This window comes from Ictidomys tridecemlineatus, chromosome 5 (genome assembly GCF_052094955.1).
Source record: "Ictidomys tridecemlineatus isolate mIctTri1 chromosome 5, mIctTri1.hap1, whole genome shotgun sequence".
NCBI lineage: Eukaryota > Metazoa > Chordata > Mammalia > Rodentia > Sciuridae > Ictidomys > Ictidomys tridecemlineatus.
This window is the reverse complement of record NC_135481.1, coordinates 182975498-182993652: the sequence shown is the minus strand read 5'-3', so window position 1 is coordinate 182993652 and position 18155 is coordinate 182975498. Positions and strand designations below refer to the sequence as shown.

Genomic DNA, 18155 nt, shown 5'->3' with positions numbered 1-18155 from the left:
TCGAGGTTCCTGCAGGTGGAGAGTCCAGGGCATCTGTTCTACTGGTCTATGATGGTGGCCACACTGAACTGGTCTGAATTTTGGAAGGTATGTCCTTATAGAGCTGAATAAACTAGATCAGAGGATATGTTAGAAATACAGTGCAAGGCATGTACGTGACTTTACATTTTCTACTACTTGGATTTAAAAAAGAAGCATGTGCAATTAATTGTAATAATATATTCTGTTTAACCTGATTATCCTGAATATTATTATTTCAGCATCTCATCAGTATACCAATTATGAATGAGATTGTTCACACTCCTCTTTCCTCATTCCCAGTGTAACATCTGGCAGGTATTTCATACCGCCAGCACATGTTAATTTGGAACCGCCACATTTCAAGTAATCCCCGGTGGCCACACATGGCTAGTGGTTCGGTACTGGATGGTGCAGAACTTGGTCCTTTGACAGCAGGGCTAGAGGATCTGTGCCTTAAAGGACTTCCAAGGTCTCGGTAGTTCCACTTGGAGAGACTATCTGTAGTCTTTGCAAATGAGAACTTATCTGTGGATTTCAAACTCATGATCTACCCTGGTCTGACACTGAACCTGACTGGGAATAACTGGGGACTATAGGTCTTTTAGGAAAAAGGTGGCTTTGCCATGTTCATCTTTGTGGGGCAGCTGGGTTGCTGGAAGGAACGTCCATGAGTGTGGCAGGGGACGGGTGCTCTCTTGCTGCCAGAGAAGGGGTATTGTCTTTGCCAGTCCCAGGCCCAGTGGAGCAAGCCTCAGCTAGGCCCTGAAGAGGTTCCACTATGGCTGGGGATGACCCTTCCCACTGCTCCCTAGATCCTGGAGGGGCAATGTGTGGGACTGCATCCTGGGCTCAGCCCCATTAGAGAATCTGGTGAGCCCCAGTGCTTCTTAAGAATTATTTTAAAATTTTATTCATTTATTTATGTTTTTGCAAATGGATACCCCAAAATATACTTGAACTTGTAAGTATCATTTTTCTAAGGCCCCTTGGGGGCATTCTTTGTATCTGAGATTAAACATTTCCTTGAAAAAAGTAGAGTTCTGAGCTGAGGTTCCAGAATGTCTAGAGCTGAGAGAGAGAGAGAGAGAGAGAGAGAGAGAGAGAGAGAGCGAGAGAGTGAGCTAGCACTAAGAGGGAGGGAGGAGGGGAGAGGGGGGAGGAGGGGGGCTGGGGAGATGGAAAAGACAAGACTAGATATTGCAGAAGACGGGGAGCAGTCAGAACATGTGGGAGTGGGGGTGCGAAGGGCGTGGCCACTTTGGAAAAGGGTTTGGCAGTTTTGTAAAGAGTTAAATATGCATCTAGCTGATGACTTAGTAATTCTATTTCTTGGTATTTATATGAGAGAAATGAAAACATATATCCACAAAAATGTTTTACAAAAATATTCATACCAGCTTTAATCACAATAGCCTAAAACTGGAAACAGCTCAAAAATATTCATTAGCAGGAGAATGGGTAAAACTCTATGGTCTATTTATACAGTGGAATACAACTCTGCAATAAAAATAAACAGATTAGCGATACACACAACATAAGCAGATCTAAAAAAAAATCATGCTGAGCCAAAGAAACCAGACACAAAAGCCTTCATCTGCACAACTCCACATATGTCAAGTTCTAGAACAGGCGGCGAAGTCACTTGTGAGAAACCAGAGCCGAGGTTTGCTTCCTGGGAGGGGGTTTTACTGGGAAAGGGCATGAAGGAACTTTCTGGGGTGGTGGGAATGTTCTATGGGTTTCCATCAAGATGGAAAGACTCCTCTCCTTAAAATCTGTGCATTTCACTGTCTGTAAATTGTATCCAGAAAATGAGAGAGGCCAGCTGAGGAAATGAATTGTTCCCAGGGCACTTAGGGATTGGTGAACCTCTAGTTATTTCTGGGAACGGTAGGTTCTCTGACAATGGGCCAGCCTCATTCTCTAAAGTGAAAGTTGATGTGTGTGAATGCACCCACAAGGTAAGTAGACTGGAAGAGTCCTGAGAGTGGGATCATGGTCTTATTCATCTTGGTGCTCCCAGAGCCAGGGTGTGCATGGGTCCTTAACAGGTGCGATGGAACTATTCACATATAAGTGAATAACAAATGGCTTTTTAGTATGTATTTTTCAGTTGTAGGTGGACACAATACCTTTATTTTATTTTTATGTGGTGCTAAGGATCGAACCCAGGGCCTCACGCATGCTAGGTGAGCGCTCTACCACCGAGCCCAACCCCAGCCCAACAAATGGCTCTTGACGGAATTCCTCATGGGTGGTCTGAACTGTGGTCTCAGCCCTGGAAAAGTGGGTCATTTGCATCTCCCAAGTGGAGAACATGAGAAGCCCACCAACCATCCTTCCTTCCTCCTCTCCCTCCTTCTCTTTCTCCTTCCCACCCTTCTTTCCCTCCCTCCCTGTTTCTTCATCTTTTCCTTCCTTTCTTCCTCGCTCCCTTCTTTTCTCCTGCCTCCTATTTTCTTCCTTGATTTCTTCCTCCCCCTGCCCAACCCAGAGGAATGACCATCAATCTAGGGTCTTTGGTTTACGGAGTCCTTACAGCACCGCGTCTGTGGACCTAAGAGCTTTTCAGAGATCTATGAAAAGAGCTCAGGCCTGAATAGGTAGAGAAGAGAGCAAAGTAAAGGAGTGAATTTCAATTAAATGTGTAGAAGACATCATATTTTATCCAGCAGTTCAACTCAACTCCTCTAGTTATAAGAGGAATTATATTCAGTATAGAAATAGATCTACTTTAACACAGCTTAATGATGCTGTGGTGGTAGTGGTGTGTGTGTGTGTGTGTGTGTGTGTGTGTGTGTGTGTGTGTGTGTGTATGTGTGTGTGTTGGGGTGTAGGAGGCTCCAAAAGTGAGAAGGACAAGGGACTCCCAAGTTATCAAACTAAAAGCAAATGGCTATATACTTGATGTTGTGGAGAACTCACTTGTAATTCCATATAAGACAGTAGAAGAGAGTAAGAGTAGAAGAAGTTAGAGTTACTAGGACTAATATCACCTTTGTTTTATGAAAGAAATCACTATAATCGCACCACAGGTAAATATGTTTACATATATTGCCAAAGGCAGAAAAATGGCCCCTTAAAGATATTCATGCCCTGTTAGGTACAGTAGTACAGGCCTGTAATCCCAGAATATCAGGAGGCTGAGGCAGGAGGATTTCAAGTTCAAGGTCAGCCTCAGCAACTTAGGGAGACCCTATCTCAAAATAAAAAGGGTTGAGGTTGTGGCTCAGTGATAAAATCCTGCTGAGTTCAATCCCTAGTACAAATAAACAAACAAATAAGTCCAAAACATCTAGTCCTAATGTAATGTTACCTTACATCACAAAAGTGATTAAAAATTAAAAATTAAAAAAGTGATTACAAATGTGATTAAGGTTACAGACCTTGAGATAGACAGTTTAGCTTGAATTATGTAGGCACGCCTCTCCAAATCACATAAATCCTTAAAATCTAGGGATTTGAAACTGTTCTGCCTATTATGGTACTGAGAGAGTCACTCAGAGGAGATACAGGGATGTGACAGCTCTTTAGGAGCGCATGCTGTAGAACTTAAAGAAGCATCTTTTTTTTTTCCTCATAAATTGACTATAGGACATATGCTTTAGAACTCAAAGCAGCATCTCTATTCATATAACCAATTATAGAACTAATTGCCAACTGTTTTTATCTGTTCATTAAGGTGGATATAATTAAAGCAACATTTTGTTAAACTAGTTTGAGTGCTTTAAAGCAATAATTACCACTTTTATTTCTTTGAGACTCTTTCTAATTTGTCTTGGCTCTTTCGCTAGCTATCGCGTGTTCTCTCTTGCTCTCTGTTCTCCATCAGAAAGTTTGGCCCCTTGGCCCTGCACCCCTGTCTTTATAGTTATCTTTCAGATGTCCTCTTAAAGATCACTTTCTAGGCTGGGGAGGTAGCTCGGTGGAATAGTGCTTGCCTAGCATGCAAGGGGCCCTGAGTTCCATTCCCAGCCCCAAAAAGGGAGGAGGAGGAGGAGGAAGAGGAGGAGAAGGAGAAGGAGGAGGAGGGGAATAGGAAAAGATCACTTCTTCAGGGAGGTCTCCCAGGTTTCCCCAGACTGGGTGAATCCTCTGTGTCTGTTCCACATTTCCTTCTGTATATTTGCCGTATTTACTCATCAACGTACACATGGGTAGCTTGACTTCCAACTGCAAGGTCAGGACCTCATGCCTGGGCCATTTTCCACTGTGTCCCAAGTGCCCAGAACAAGTGGATCTCTAGGCTGCTTATGAGGAGAGGCGCATTGCCTCCTGGGAGCAGCTGACTTCTCGAGGTGCCTGGGCCCCCACCCAGGTGGTCCACGTGACTGCCCCTCTGCCTCTGACCAGCACCCTGTGGGAAGCCTCCTGTGCCCTGAAGCTTACAGCCTGGTGATCCTTTCCTGCGCTTCCTGCTTCCTTGTGGGCTCAAGCCGGGCCTCTTCCCTCCTCTTCTCGCTCCCTCCAGAGCACCCTTCAGGAGTCTCAGGCAGGAGACTCCCGGCTCCCTCAGGACAGCTGCCCAGACAGCACAGGGCTATTGGCCTGCAGCCCGTGCATAGTCCTAAAGGGGGCTGATCCCTGGAGCACAGCCCTCTGGAGCCAGCCCAGGGAGGTCATTGCACAATGGGCAGTGAAATCCATGTGGAGTGCAGGACCTCTGACCTTGAATCTGGGCTTTGGGAATCCGATTTAGCCAGTGGGGGTGTTCTCTTGGGTCCTGTGCCCAGCCTGCCTGGGCTCCTCCCCCACTCCACCCTGTTTGAGCCCTACATCAGCTTTTGCCCTGAACCCTGCCCCTTCCCAGTATCCCTGGTCTGCTCCACCTCCTGCTCAGACCAATGAGAGACCAGAAGAGGACTGTGTGCCAGGAGGGCGGGGTGGAAAGCCTTCACACCTAAGTCATTGCAGCAACCCACAGGGCTCCAGACAGCTGCTCCCTGGCCTCCAGTTTGTTCTCTGTCCCCTCGGGGCACCGGGGGGTCTGGAGGGTGCCCAAGTCTTCATGCCAGCTGACCTTCCCACCTGCCTCCTTGCTGTCTTCTGAGTCCTTCCAGTTCCCTGTGTCCCCCCACTCCCCAGTATCACTGTTCCTCCATTCTCCCACCAAGAACGCAGAGCGTTGGTAAGTGCTTTGGAGTCCACAGATCCTGGTTCTGTGGTCAAATGCCCGGCTGTTTGACCTTGGATGCACCACTTACCTCTTTGGATCTGTTTCCTCATCTCTAAAATGGGCTTACTAATCCCTTTCTCCTAGGGTGATGATGGGGATGAAGAAGGCAATTGTGTTAGTCTCCAAGGACCCAGATCCTCTGAGCAGGCCCCATCTCTTAAATTTCTACCACTTCCTCCTTAAAGAATAAATCCCTCAACAGATGAATCCACTGATGAGATCGGAGCCATCTTGAGCCAGTTACCTTCCAAAGGCCTTCTTCAAGGACGACTGTTGTCTTGGGGACCAAGCCTTCCACATAGGAGCTTTTGGGGGACATTTTCCATCAAAACCATAGTATCATGCACTCATTTTCTAGCCACTCTGGCATGACAGGCCCTGAGCTGGCTGCTGGGGTTAAGTGGTGATAAAGGCTGAGTCTGGATGGAAGGAGCCTGCAACCTAAAGAGGAGACAGAAAGCTCTCACCTGGGAACACAGAGCTGGAAACTCCTATCCATGGTGGGTGATGCTAAAAGGGTACCCCCCAGGGAAGGGACAGGGGGAGAACTGTTTTAGATGCCACTGACTAGACTCTTGGGGGATGAGCCTTACAGAGATAAGTCGGTGATGACCAGGCCTGCCTCTAATCGCTCCTTGAGGAATAGGTAGGCACTTTCCAGGTGCAAAGGGTGCAAAATCACTGGCTCTTTGCAAGACTCGGAATTCAACTAAACTTGGTCTGTGGTCTGAATTGGGGGCAAAGAGTCCGTTTTCCTGCAGCGGGTGGAGATGGGATCCGCTGGGGGAGGGATGAACAACTTCCACCACTTCTCTCTCTCTGAGCATTTAAAAAGCAGTCATAAATAGATGAGAGCCTGGGAGGTGTGATTGATTTGTTTTATGAATCACAGAAGAGGCAGTAACTCATGGGAGATTAGGGCTGAAGTAAGTTGTACGGCTCTTGCATTACACACGGAGATTAATGGCTGATCACACGAGGCCCCACCGTTAACCCAGCTCGCCCACAGGGAATTTAATAGCGGAGCCATACGGGCCGACTTTTAATGCTTGAACAAACGCTCCTGGCTTGTGTGTGGCCCTGATTCTCACCAAATGAGCACCTGCCCCGTGAGGGTTCTGAGGGCTCAGGAGCTGGGGAGCGGCTTCCTGTCTTGGGGAGAAGGAGCTAAAGATGTTCAAGGACACCCACGGCCTTGCTACCCTGTTTTTATTCTTAAAACAATGAGCAGGATTTCTGTGTGTGTGGCTGAAGGATCATGCCACTTCTGCTGGCATTTACTGAGTGCCCCAGATCCTCTACTGAAGGCTTCACAGATTCTCATTGAAATCTCATGGCAACTGTTTGAGGTTGGCATTATGAATCCATTCTACACACAAGGAATGTGGGCAGGAAGCTGCGTGGGCTTCTCGAGTGAGTCCGAGCTGGAATCACGTGGGCCTGGCTTGGAATCCTGGGTAACGATTTTTTTTTTTTTTTTAAGTATACCTACTGCCTTGGAGCTGCAGTTGCCTCATCTGAAAACTGAATAATGTAGATCTTTTGCAGAGGTGCTCTGAAGACGACATGATCCTAGTGCCTAGCCCTTAGTAGGCGCTCATTTAGAAGACAACCAGGAGACTGCTGGGACAGGAAGGGGTAGCCGCGGGAAAAGCCACCATGTGCTTCTGAGACACACCTGGCACCCTGCAGGTGCTTCTGAAACCTTGCCTAGGAGCTCAGTGGGGCTGGCTAGCAGGGAATAGGTCCAGGTGGGGGAAGGAGAAGGTTGAGCTGTAGACTTGGCCATCGCACACGTCTCAGGCTAAGAGCACCGTGATGCATGTTGCGGAAGGTAGCCAGAATTCAGGGACCGGACTGGAACTCGAGCTGCAGGCTCAGTCCTACTTTGATGTTTGTCCTGAGCAGGGCAGTCAGAGGTCCCAGCCGAGCTAGAGGGCAGTGCAGGGGGGGGCTGGGGCGGGGGGGACACACGGCTTGTGTTGATGGTAGACTCAGCACCCAGAGAGGCCACAGGAAACCCTGGGCATTCCTTACCCTTGCCTGTTTGTTCATCTTCTTGTCTCAGCCTCTGTCTCTGCTCCCCTGACCAGACAGACCTGGGGTCTCGATCTGCCATGACACATAGCCCCAGCTACTCTCTGGTCTTGGAACCCACAGAGAAGACCATGGCTCCTATCCACCAGAGTCCTCCAGATTGCTTGGAAATCATGAGCCTGAATCACCACATCCTGATATTAAAGAAAGGGATCCCACACCCCCTTAGAGCTTAACTTTAGGACCACTAACGACTTCCCCTCCTCTCAGTGGGAATCATGACCTTCATGTTTATCACATGGCTATTGCCTCATCAGGTCAAGTTCGTCACACTTTCCCCATGAGGTTATCCTCCGTCAAACGCGTCCCTACCTCCCCCACACCCCTTCCCCTTCTCCTCCTTTCATGCTGTATTTCTGCATACCACTTAAAACTTTCTACTTTATGATGTCCTCATTGAGCTTGTCTGTCTTTGCCCCGCTATAAGATCAACACACAGGACAAGGATTTTGTTCTGCTCTGCAGATTGAACCCAGTGCTTTGGGAATGCTAGGTGGGTCTACCACAAACCTTATCCCCAGTCCCTGTCCTCTTTTAATTTTTTTTTTAAATTTTTATCTTAAGACAGGGTCTTGCTAAGTTGCCCAGGATGTCCTTGAACTTGTGAGTCTCCTGCCTCGGCTTCCTCAGTAGCTGGGATTGTAGGTGAGTACCCCGGACCTGGCAGAACAAGAATGTTTGCCTGATGCATGGGCTGCTCTATCCCCAGCCCCAGACAGTATTGGACACACAGTATGTGCTCAGTAAACACCGGTGGAATTGATCGCATGAGTAAACACGCATGAGATTTCAGTGACCCGGATCTCCTGCCTTCAAACCTCTGCTTTGTCCTCGCCTGGTTCATGAACTCTGATCCCTGAGCAGCTCACCAGGGGCTCATCAGCTCCCAACCTGGCCTCTCAACTTTGCTCCCTGGATTCAATCTTGGCCCGTTGCCCGGGCTTTCCAGGAAATCCAACCCCGGCTGCTCCTGGTCTTGACTTTGTGACTCCTAACTTATCTCTGCAAGTTCATGGAGCTCTCACTCCTCTGTGGGGCCCAGTGTCTCGGGTCTGCAGTCCATCCCGCAGCCACTCAGCAGGTCTGCAGCTGGCGGTCAGTCAACAAGTGCAGGCTGCGCTGAGCCAGGTTATCCGGGTCCTCTGGTTGATTTTAGTTCTCCAGGGAGGGGAGAGAGTATGGAGATCGGCATGGGAGCGGGTTGGAATTCTAGCTCCCACACTCAGAGGCTGTGTGGTACGGGGCACATCGACTCTTCCAAGTAAACAGGGTCACTGTCCCAGCTTTATTCCCCTGGGTCCCTTTGCTGTTCTTGTACACACCAGCCAACAGCCAGCGTGGGTGCCCTGTGATCGTAGAACCCCCTAAGACCGTGGCTGGCCATGCATGGGGTACGGAAGCCGAGAGAGACTGTGGGGACAGGGGTGTACATTCTCCAGCTCCATCGGCCCCCAGCTGGGATATCTGGATATGTGACCTACTTGTAGAGCGTCCCTAGGGGCCTCGGTCAGACTCTCTGTCCATGGAACCTTGCTGGTAGAGCACCCTTGCTGGTCACCTTTCCTTTGTGATTCCACTTCTTGCCACCCCGTCACTTCGTCCTGTCCCTGCTTTCAGGGATCTTTGTCTTGACAGAATTTATGGACATGCCACAAAATTTCTGGCCAATGCTTTTTCAAAAATGTCCAAGTCAAAAAAGACGAAGGCTGGAAAGATGTTTTGGCTTAAAGGACAGTAGAGAGACAAGAGAGTTTAATACAATACGTGGCTCTAGAACCAGGTGAGACAAATAGCTTATCAAGGTCATTACTAGGACGATTGACGAAAATTCAAATTTGGACTTTACAGGTATAATAAGAATATTGTCATAGTGTTAAATTTCCTTATTTTGCTAATTATATTATGGTTTTGTTAAAGAATGTCCCTGAGCCTAGGACGCAAACCTTAAATATTTAGTAGTAAAGGTACACAATGTCACAATGTCTCTAACTTCTCTCTCTCTCTCTCTCTCTCTCTCTCTTATATTGGAGATTAAATCCAAGGGTTCTTTACCACTGAGCTACAACCCCAGACTTTTTAAAATGTTTTAAAATTTTCTTATTTTGAAACAGGGCCTCACTAAGTTGCCCAGGCTGGCCTTGAGCTTGCGATCCTCCTGCCTCAGCCTCCTGAGTCATTGCTGGGATCACAGGTGTGTGCTGCCATCCCCTGCTTCCAAATGACTTCCAAATAATTCCTTAAAAACAAACAAGAAAACAAGACAAAATGATGGGAGGGGTGGAGGGAGAAGGAGAAAGACAAAGAAAGATAAGAGCAGATAAGAGCAGACCGTGGAGACTGGCCAGTTTGGTAGTCAGTGTGTAGGCGCTCCTCGTGGTGTTCCTGCACCTTTTCCTCTGAATCTGAAAGGAACTTCAATCTCGGGGTTTGCCTCCCGGGAACCCACCCTAAGGTGCTCCCTGAGCCTCTGTTTCCTTGATTGCTGAGCAGAGGCCAGGTCTTCACCTCACCCAGCTGCTGCAGAGACGGAAATTGCTGCTACCTGAGACAAACCTGGCCTAGGGAGGGTGTCCCCTTCCCAGTGGTTAGTGGCCCATTCTGGAACATGGGATGTGGGTGCCTGCGGAGTGCTCCTGACACATCGCAGAGCCCCCTGAGCAGCAACCTGCTGTTCCCCACTCTCTCTCTCCCCGGCTTCGCTCACCCCCTCTGCCTTGCTCGTGTGTCCGCCGAATCCTTCCCTGTTTGCAGCTGTGGTCAGTGATTTTTGTAGATTAAAAGAAAATCTAAGGGTGGGGGGAAGGGTTTCCTGGGGAGATCAAAGAGTCAGCCTAACATGAAAGAAACCTTATAAAACTATATATATCCATTAGGAACAAAACAAAACACAAAAGCCCCGACTCAGGAGCCCGATCCATATGTCAGAGTCAATATGTCCCAGTGTCTGCGAGCTGTGCCACGGAATCGCCAACCGAGGCAGGAATTGCTGCCTTGCCCAGAAAAACCAGCTTCATAAAAGGAAGATTTTTATGGACTTTGGCACAAAGATGAGGCAGGATCCGTATATGCGAGGCTTTGTGAAGACTCTCTAGGAACTGATGTGGTTTCTTTTACCCCTGCTTTTCTTTTTTTTAAAACAGTTTTATGGAGGTATAATTAATATTAAAATATACACACGTTTAATACATGAAATTTGATGAGTTTGGACATACGTACACACCTAGGATGCCATCACCATGATCAAGGTGACTTTAACCCATCACCTCCGAAAATTTCCTTACGCCTCTCCTTCTGGGTGGTAAGAACACTTTAAATGAGACCTTCCTTCTAAATAAGTACATAATACTGTATGGTTAATGACACACACAATGTTGTACAGCAGATCTCTAAAGCTTATCCAGTTATTAGATAAACTGGAACTTCATAACCATCGAATTACAACTATTCCCTGTTTTTCCCTGCCCTGGCCCCTGACAACACCGTTCCACTCACTGCTTCTTTCAGGTTGACTGTTTTGATCACTTTGTGGCTGGGCACGGTGGCACACACCTGTAATCCCAGTGACTGGGGAGGCTAAGGCAGGAGGATTGCAAGTTCAAGGCCTGCCTCACCAATTTAGCAAGGCCTTAAGCTGCATAGCAAGACCCTGTCTCAAAATAAAAAAAAAAAAAAACAAAAAAAAACAAAAAGGGTTGGGAATTAGCAGTAGAGTACCCCTGGGTTCAATCCTCAGTATCAAAAATATAAATAAATAAAAAATAAATACACCTTCACGTAAGTGGAATATGCAGTATCTATCCTGTGACTAGTTTTATTTCCCTTAGCAAAATATGGAAACCTCAGTCCTGTTCTTTGGGCCTTTTGACTGATTGAATCTAGTATACCCAAATTATTTAGGATCAGCGCCAGCAAGTAAAGTCCATTGGTTATGGATTCTAAGTATATCTATAACACACGTTCACAGTTATTCCTGGATTAGAGTTGGATGAAATGACCGGGGGCCAACCAGCCAAGTAGATATGTAAAGCTGGTCATCATAGTCATCAAGACTACTCGAGACCTTCTCTACTGTCTTCTCATAGTTTCAGAATGCTTTTCTCCACCCTCGTTTATAGTGCTCAAGGTCAAGCCCAAGACCGCTGGCTGCTCTCTGGTATTCCTGCATCCAGCCCCCTGGTCACCAATCCAACCCAGTGTGCCATCCTCCAGTTCAGACACCACTGGGTTCTCCCGCTGGATTATGGGATAAATACCGTAATCACTTTGTACCAAAGCCCAAGCCACACTGCCTGGCCTCCTGTTTCCCACCTTTCCTCTGCCCATCATGGAAACAGCTGGCATTTCTTGGGCAACTCTCAGTTCCCAGGCACTGTGTCCAGTGCTTTGACATAAATTGTCTAACTTAATAATTAAAAAAATATGATTTTTTAAATTATTAAGTTAGACACTGAGGGGGACCCTGAGGCACAGAGACATTAGAGTGGCCTGTCTCAGTCACCCAGGTGGTAACTGGCCTAACTATTACCCACAAAATCCGACTCCATAGTCCATGACTCAGCCTGGCATGGTGCTCTCTCTCTGATGAGTTTCTCCTCATTCACCCGATGATCTACTTACCTTCAAAGTTCATCTCTCACGTAACTTCACCTCTGAGTCTTTCAAATTTCCCAGGTAGAATCGACCACCCTCTCTTTCTTTCTTATTTTTGTGTCCCTTACTATAATGACCTGCTGATGTGGCTGCCCTCTCTCCTACCTTCTGAGAGCTTTCAAAGACAGGCAGTGTCCTGGCCTTGTCTGCTCCCCCAAGACACAGGGTCTGGCCCTTTATAGACACCAGCCGTTGTTGTCAAAGGCTTGACTGTCCCTCCAAGGCCCGGCTAATGACTGGCAGGGCCGCTCGCTCTCAGTGACTGGGTGTCAGTCTCTACCAATGTTCCTCCTCTATAATAAACCTGGATGCTGGTTTCTACTCCTCCCAGTTGCCACTGCAGTAGAGCGCTGGTGACCAGTGGTGGCTTGTGCGTGGGAGGGTAATTCAATGGACTTACCTGGGCTGGGTGAACTTGGTGCCTGGACTGTGTGTTCACAGGAGGTGACAGTGTTGGATGCTACGTGGCTGGTAGTCCTTCTAGTTTCCTAATGCTCTGTTGTCTGAGTCCCCTAGACTCAGGTTAGATGCTGTTCACTTTGCCCTCTCTTTGGAAGGAGCATCGGCTCTCGTGTCTTTTGGGTGGGAGGGGAATCTTCCCTAACCTCTGGAAAAGCCTAGTGGGATCCTCTCTGGGAGGGAGCAGTTGGGTGAGTCCAAAATGACAGGCACGTGAAGGCTAGTGTCATGATCACCCACTGCTGGTGCTGTGGGCCGAGGGTTTGTGTCCTCCCTCATTAGCTAAGTCCTAACCCTCAGTGGATGGCGTCAGGAGAAGGCCTTTGGGAAGTGACTAGGTCATGAGGGGAGGCCTTCCTCATGGGATTAGTGCCCGAAGAGAGCTTTCCCTGTCTGTTCTCAGCCATATGCAAAGACAATTAGACTGCTTCCTGCAAACCAGAGGCAGCCCTGACCAGGCACAGGATCTGCTAGTGCCTTGATCTTGGACTTGCCAGATTCTAGAAATAAATGTTTTTGTTTAAATCATTCAGTCTCTGGCAATCTGCTATAGCAGCCCAAACTGACTCAGGAGGCTGGTCATCACAAGATCTGACCAGTGGTCACCCTAGACCTTGGGGGGGGGAAGGAGAAATCGAAGCCCTTGTGTCCCCCTTTGTTCTGTTTGGTGGGCTCAGAGCTGGTAGCTAGCTGTGCTCCCATTGCAGCTGTAACGGGTCTGCCCTGGGCTTGCAGGATTCCCCGCCTTCCTCCAGGTGCCCAGCTGCCCAGCTCCTGGGGGCTTCACTCCCTGTTTCCTCTTGACTGGGTACTTCCTGAGGGTGGGGACCATCTCAGTCACCTGTGTTATCCTAACCTCCAGTGGGTGGCACATCACTGGTACCCAGTAATTCTCTGGGTAGCCTTGGTTCGTCAATCAGGCGCAGATGACAAGATGTGGTGGCTTCATCGGTATGGCTGAGACCTGCCATAGTTTTACTGAAATGCCGATAAAGCTAAAGGTCCTCAAGGCAAAGGAGAAATGGGCCACGATCTAGTTAATTTTATTTGTGTTGGCAATTAGAATAGCAATTATGGTAGTATATTAGTGAAAATTCTTCTTCACCCCCAAATATTTTTGTTTGAATGTCAAAGATCACTAGGTATTTGTCAATTCTCCTTTTTGCTCCCTACTCTATGGATATGGTGCTGAGTCTCTGAAACACAGGTGTAGAGGTGAGTGGTTGTGTGGCCAGGTGGTGAATCTCTCCTAGTTTGGACTGGGTGGTGGACTAGCTGGGAGATTGTAAGAAGGAAATTTGGAGGCCAAAGAAACTGAGCCCCATGTTGGTTAAGGCATCTACTATGTATGTAATTTTGGAGAAATATCTAACCTCAGTTTCCACATCTGTAAAATGGGAATAACCATTATCTTATTGATCAGAGTATCAATATAGGAAGGATTCGGAGATTAGGAAGCTCGGTTGATGGAGGAGACACATAATTATTTTAACAATTGCTCCACAAGGCCTGCATCCTGGCAGGGGTCAGTCCAGGGTCACTATGGGAAGCTTAATTACCGAGGCCCCATCCTGTGTTCTCGGCTCCCCACAGTCCTTGGCCCGTGCAGTTCCTGGCTTGGGCTCTGGAACCCTGTCAGTGGTCGATGATGCAACGACTCTTTGGATGCAGCGTCCTGCGTACCATGTGAATTTAGCTTCTGCTGCATGTTAGTCACAGGAAATGGAAAATGATAGCTTTCAGGAGGCGGTGGCTGAATGGCAGACGCAGTGGCCGCTGGCTTTGGACACTTAGTGGAAACATGTACTTTGCTTGTGAAGATCCAAACCTGTCCCTTGACTAAACCACATGAAAAAGGAGAACCTCTGTGACCACGTTCAAGGTGAAGAATTCACCAGGTGAAAGGGGACCAAGGTAAGGGCCAGGGAGGGAGGTGACCGATGTGTTCCATGGGTCCCTCGCCTGCCCCAGAGGGTTGGGATGATTCGTGCGGGGGAGTGGGTGGGGCCAGCAGGACGGCAGCCCCGGAGCCCCTAAGGACAGAGTGTCGAGTGGGAGCTCACAGCTCTGCCAGGTGCCAGGGGATCTGAGCCAGTGCACCCCACTCCTGTCTGTGCCTCAGTTTCCTCACTGGAGAACCTGATGCCCAGCTGCATCCTGGGCAGAGCAAAAGGAGAGGAAAGTGATGGTTCTAAAGTTCTTTGATTTCACAAATCATCAAATAATAGCATTTAATTATTTATAACAGGTTTTGAGATGTTGGGATGAAAGCTGTGGAGACTCCAGGTTATTAACTGGTTGCCAGGGACCTTTGTTCAGGTAATGGACATAATTACCACATTAATTTGATCCAATGGGGAGAGGAGGGGAGAGCCTCCCACCCCTGCTTCCTCCTCCTCCCTCGACCCTCCTCCTCGCCATCCCCCAGTGGGAGGTGTGCCTGCTGTCCTGGTCCTTATCTCCTGTATGGCCTGGGCCCCACGGTTGTCATCACCAGGGAATGCATTGGGGGTGAGACCTTCCCAGGGTCTGGGGGTTGATAAGGCTGGTCCCTGCTGTCCCTGGGCATCCATCATCAGCTCTAATTAGACTGTAAATGTCCGTTTTTTTCCCTTCTCTCTGAGCTTGTTGCGGGTCACATGGCCGATATGTAAATCTCAGCCCTGGGAGCAGTTTAATGGCTGCGGTGACCATAGGTAGTAACTCAGGCTTCCCATAAACGGAAAATAAAAACAACAACCCATTACAGATGATGGTGGGTCTGCAACCTTCACGCAGCGCATCATAAACTTGAGCGATGGCTCCTGTGCTCGGCTGTGGACAGGACCAGGGAGGGGGCGCAAGGTGGAGGGAGAGGAGATTTGCGACCTGCAATTTCCAGGTAGTCTCTCCCCTCTCTGTCCTGGCCCTGCTAGGGAATCGGTGCCTGGGAACTCCAACCTACCCTGCCTGGGCAAGTGGGAAGCGGCTTCTCATCAGGCCCCATCTCCACCATTGGGTGGGGTTCATGTTGCTGCACTCATTGAGAAGCTGGTGTGTGTGTGTGTGGCAGGGCTTCTAGGGTACACTGTGGTCCTGCTGCCTCTCTCATATTGTGTCATCAGTGTTTGAGGGCAGCCTGGATGAGCAGAAATGTAAATGCCATGAACGTGACACATTTGCTTGTTTTAGTCACTGCTGTATTGCCAGCATCTAGAGTGGAGCTGAGCCTATAGTAGATGCTCAATTAAGTTCTTCTTTCTTTTTTGAATGGAGCAATGAATGAATAAGTAAAGTTTTGGGTTTGGGGCTTGTTCTGGATCCCTGCTCTACTGCTTCCTAACGGGGGTAAAGTGGGGGTAAAGTCTCTGGAGCTCAGTGTCCTCATCTGTAAAATGGAAATCAGGTGTCTATGTTGCTTGGGTTGTTGGGAAGGTTAAAACAGTGATGTTTCTAAACATCCCCAGCCTTGGATGGAATGTGTGTCACTTCAGAATGTCAGAGGATAACGTAGAGGCTTATAGAGGGCAAGAGGTTTGACAGAGTTTTTAAAGGATGGAAACTGTAAAGGGGAGAGCTCAGGCACTGTGATCACTCAGATTCAGTTCTCTTCATTGTTCTAAACTATGTTGCAGACACCAGAGAGTATTAGGTATTTCCTCTCCACGCCGGGGGATTTGGGAATTCATAACATGCTTACATCCAATGTCTATCTCAGCAAGTGTTTACTGAGCATCTGCTTCATGCCCACTTGGGCTAGATTGGGGGATTGGAGTGGGTAAACCAAGCCCCTGCACACAAGTGCTTTATGATCTGGAGGAGAACACAGAGGCAGCATCTGATGATGGTGAATGGGTAGTACCCCTTCAGTGTCATGTAGGGAATTCTTTGGGAACTCAAGGCAGGGGGATCCAATTCTGTCCAGGGCTATTTGGGAAAGATTCAGAGAGGACAGTTTTGAACAATGAAGAGAGACACTCCCAGTAGAGAAAGGTGTGGAGGGGAGATCAGAGAGGTAGCAGTTGGCAGGGGGCGGGTTTGGAGAATGCATGTGGATAGACTGTTCATGGTTGTTGGATAACTTTTTGGGAGGTAGGACTAGTGGTGGAGTAGAAGGCCAGGCTGGGATGGGAGAGGAAAGCCTATTCTAAAAGATGTGTCTCTTCCTAAGGGCAGTGGGGAGCACGGAGAATTATAAAAGCAAAAGGACAGACAACGTGGCTCTATTTATGATTCGCTAGGAAGACTGTTGATTGGCTGGTGTCTGAGTTGGAATGAGACTCCTCCAGACTCAGATTCAGATGCAAATAAGGGGATGTGCTCGGCTCTGCATGTCACTTCCGATGAAGCTACAGGCCAACCAACTCCAAGAAACAACAGAAGTTGGAGGAGATGTGGAAGGCTCTTCCTCAAGGACTTTCAGAGAATGGCCCTTGTGACACTTTGATTTCGGACTCCTGGCCTCCAGATCAGTGAGACAATAATTTCTGTTGCTTTAAGCCAACCCGTTTGCAGTAATTTACGGTGACAGCCCTGGGGAACTAATAAAAGAATGGATGAACAAAATGATGATTAAAACAAAAACAAAAAACCCCTGATTTTGGTAAAGATTTGAGAAAGTGCCTGCTATGGTTTGGATACAGTTTGATATAATTTCCAAGACTTCATATTTGATATTTAATCCCCATTGTGAGGTATTAAGAGGGCGGTCACCTCCTTTGACTATGGTGTGCACAGGTAGGTGATTAGGATTAGATAAGGCCATCAAAGTGGACTCCCTCCCCACATACAGAATTGCTGGTGGCTTGATAGGAAGAGGGAGAGAGACCAGACAGACACACACGTAAACATCCACGTGATGGTCTGTGCTGCTTCAGAACTCTGCCAGCAAAGAAATCCCCAAAGTGGACCCTTGACTTTGAACATTCAGAACTATGAGCCCCAATTAACCTCTTTTCTTTATAACATACCCAGACTATAGAATTGTGTTAGCAACAGGAAACGGACAGATACAGGACCCACGGTCATCTTCCTAGGGAGTGCTGGAACCAGGATTCAAAATCAGCTTTCTCTGTCACTAAACTCTTTCTCCCTCTATTATACAGGTGAGGATTCTTGTGAGTAGCCCATTTGTGAGCAAGGGTAGGCATGGGTGGGTTCTGGCGGGTGGAAAGAATGTAAATTATTTTTGTGGACAGTCTGGCAGGGTACTCCAGAAACACCTTCAGAGCCAGAAGTCCCTTTATTTTCTCCCATCACTCACATGAGTCCCCACTGACATATATTAGTACCTGGAAAATTCCAAGAATCACTTGATGTCGAGCAGTTGGAGGCTCATTCAGTTCCAAATATCAAGAGAGAACTGGCCATTGCTAGAGTATCGTTTTGGTCCCCTCCACACGGGGTCGCTGTTGAACACCAGTCTCCTACAGCCCCTTGGACCCTCTGTGTTCAGTGAAAGGGTAATCTTCTTGTGGACCTAAGTCCCCAAACAAGTCACAATGAGGACTTCAGGTGCGATCATCAGAATGGGCTCCACTCTCCTTACAGGAACCCCAACAGTTGAATTCCAAGCCTCTCCGCAGGGGAAGGCAGATTGTCTCAAACGGCGACTGAAGTCATCTCCTTGAGGTCTCTCGCTGAGCCTCTGCTTCTCCATCTGAGAAAAACAAGAATATCCTCACTTTCAAGGGAAGATGTGAGGACTGAAAGGCACAGAGCGGGAAATGGCACAATGCCTGTCATGGAGCAAACGCTCCCGTGATAGGAACTT

General features: G+C 48.1%; 1 long non-coding RNA gene across 2 annotated transcripts; it reads left to right on the top strand.

Moving 5' to 3' along the window:
- Nucleotides 1–7214: 7214 nt before the first annotated feature.
- Nucleotides 7215–16978, top strand: LOC144378130 (uncharacterized). Of its 2 annotated transcripts, XR_013439700.1 has the most exons (3): nt 7215–14317; nt 14652–14722; nt 16559–16978. It is a non-coding gene; the product is annotated as an uncharacterized LOC144378130 (long non-coding RNA). The 2 variants fall into 2 exon arrangements; XR_013439699.1 differs by having other exon boundaries at nt 14652–16978.
- The last annotated feature ends 1177 nt before the right edge of the window (nt 16979–18155 follow it).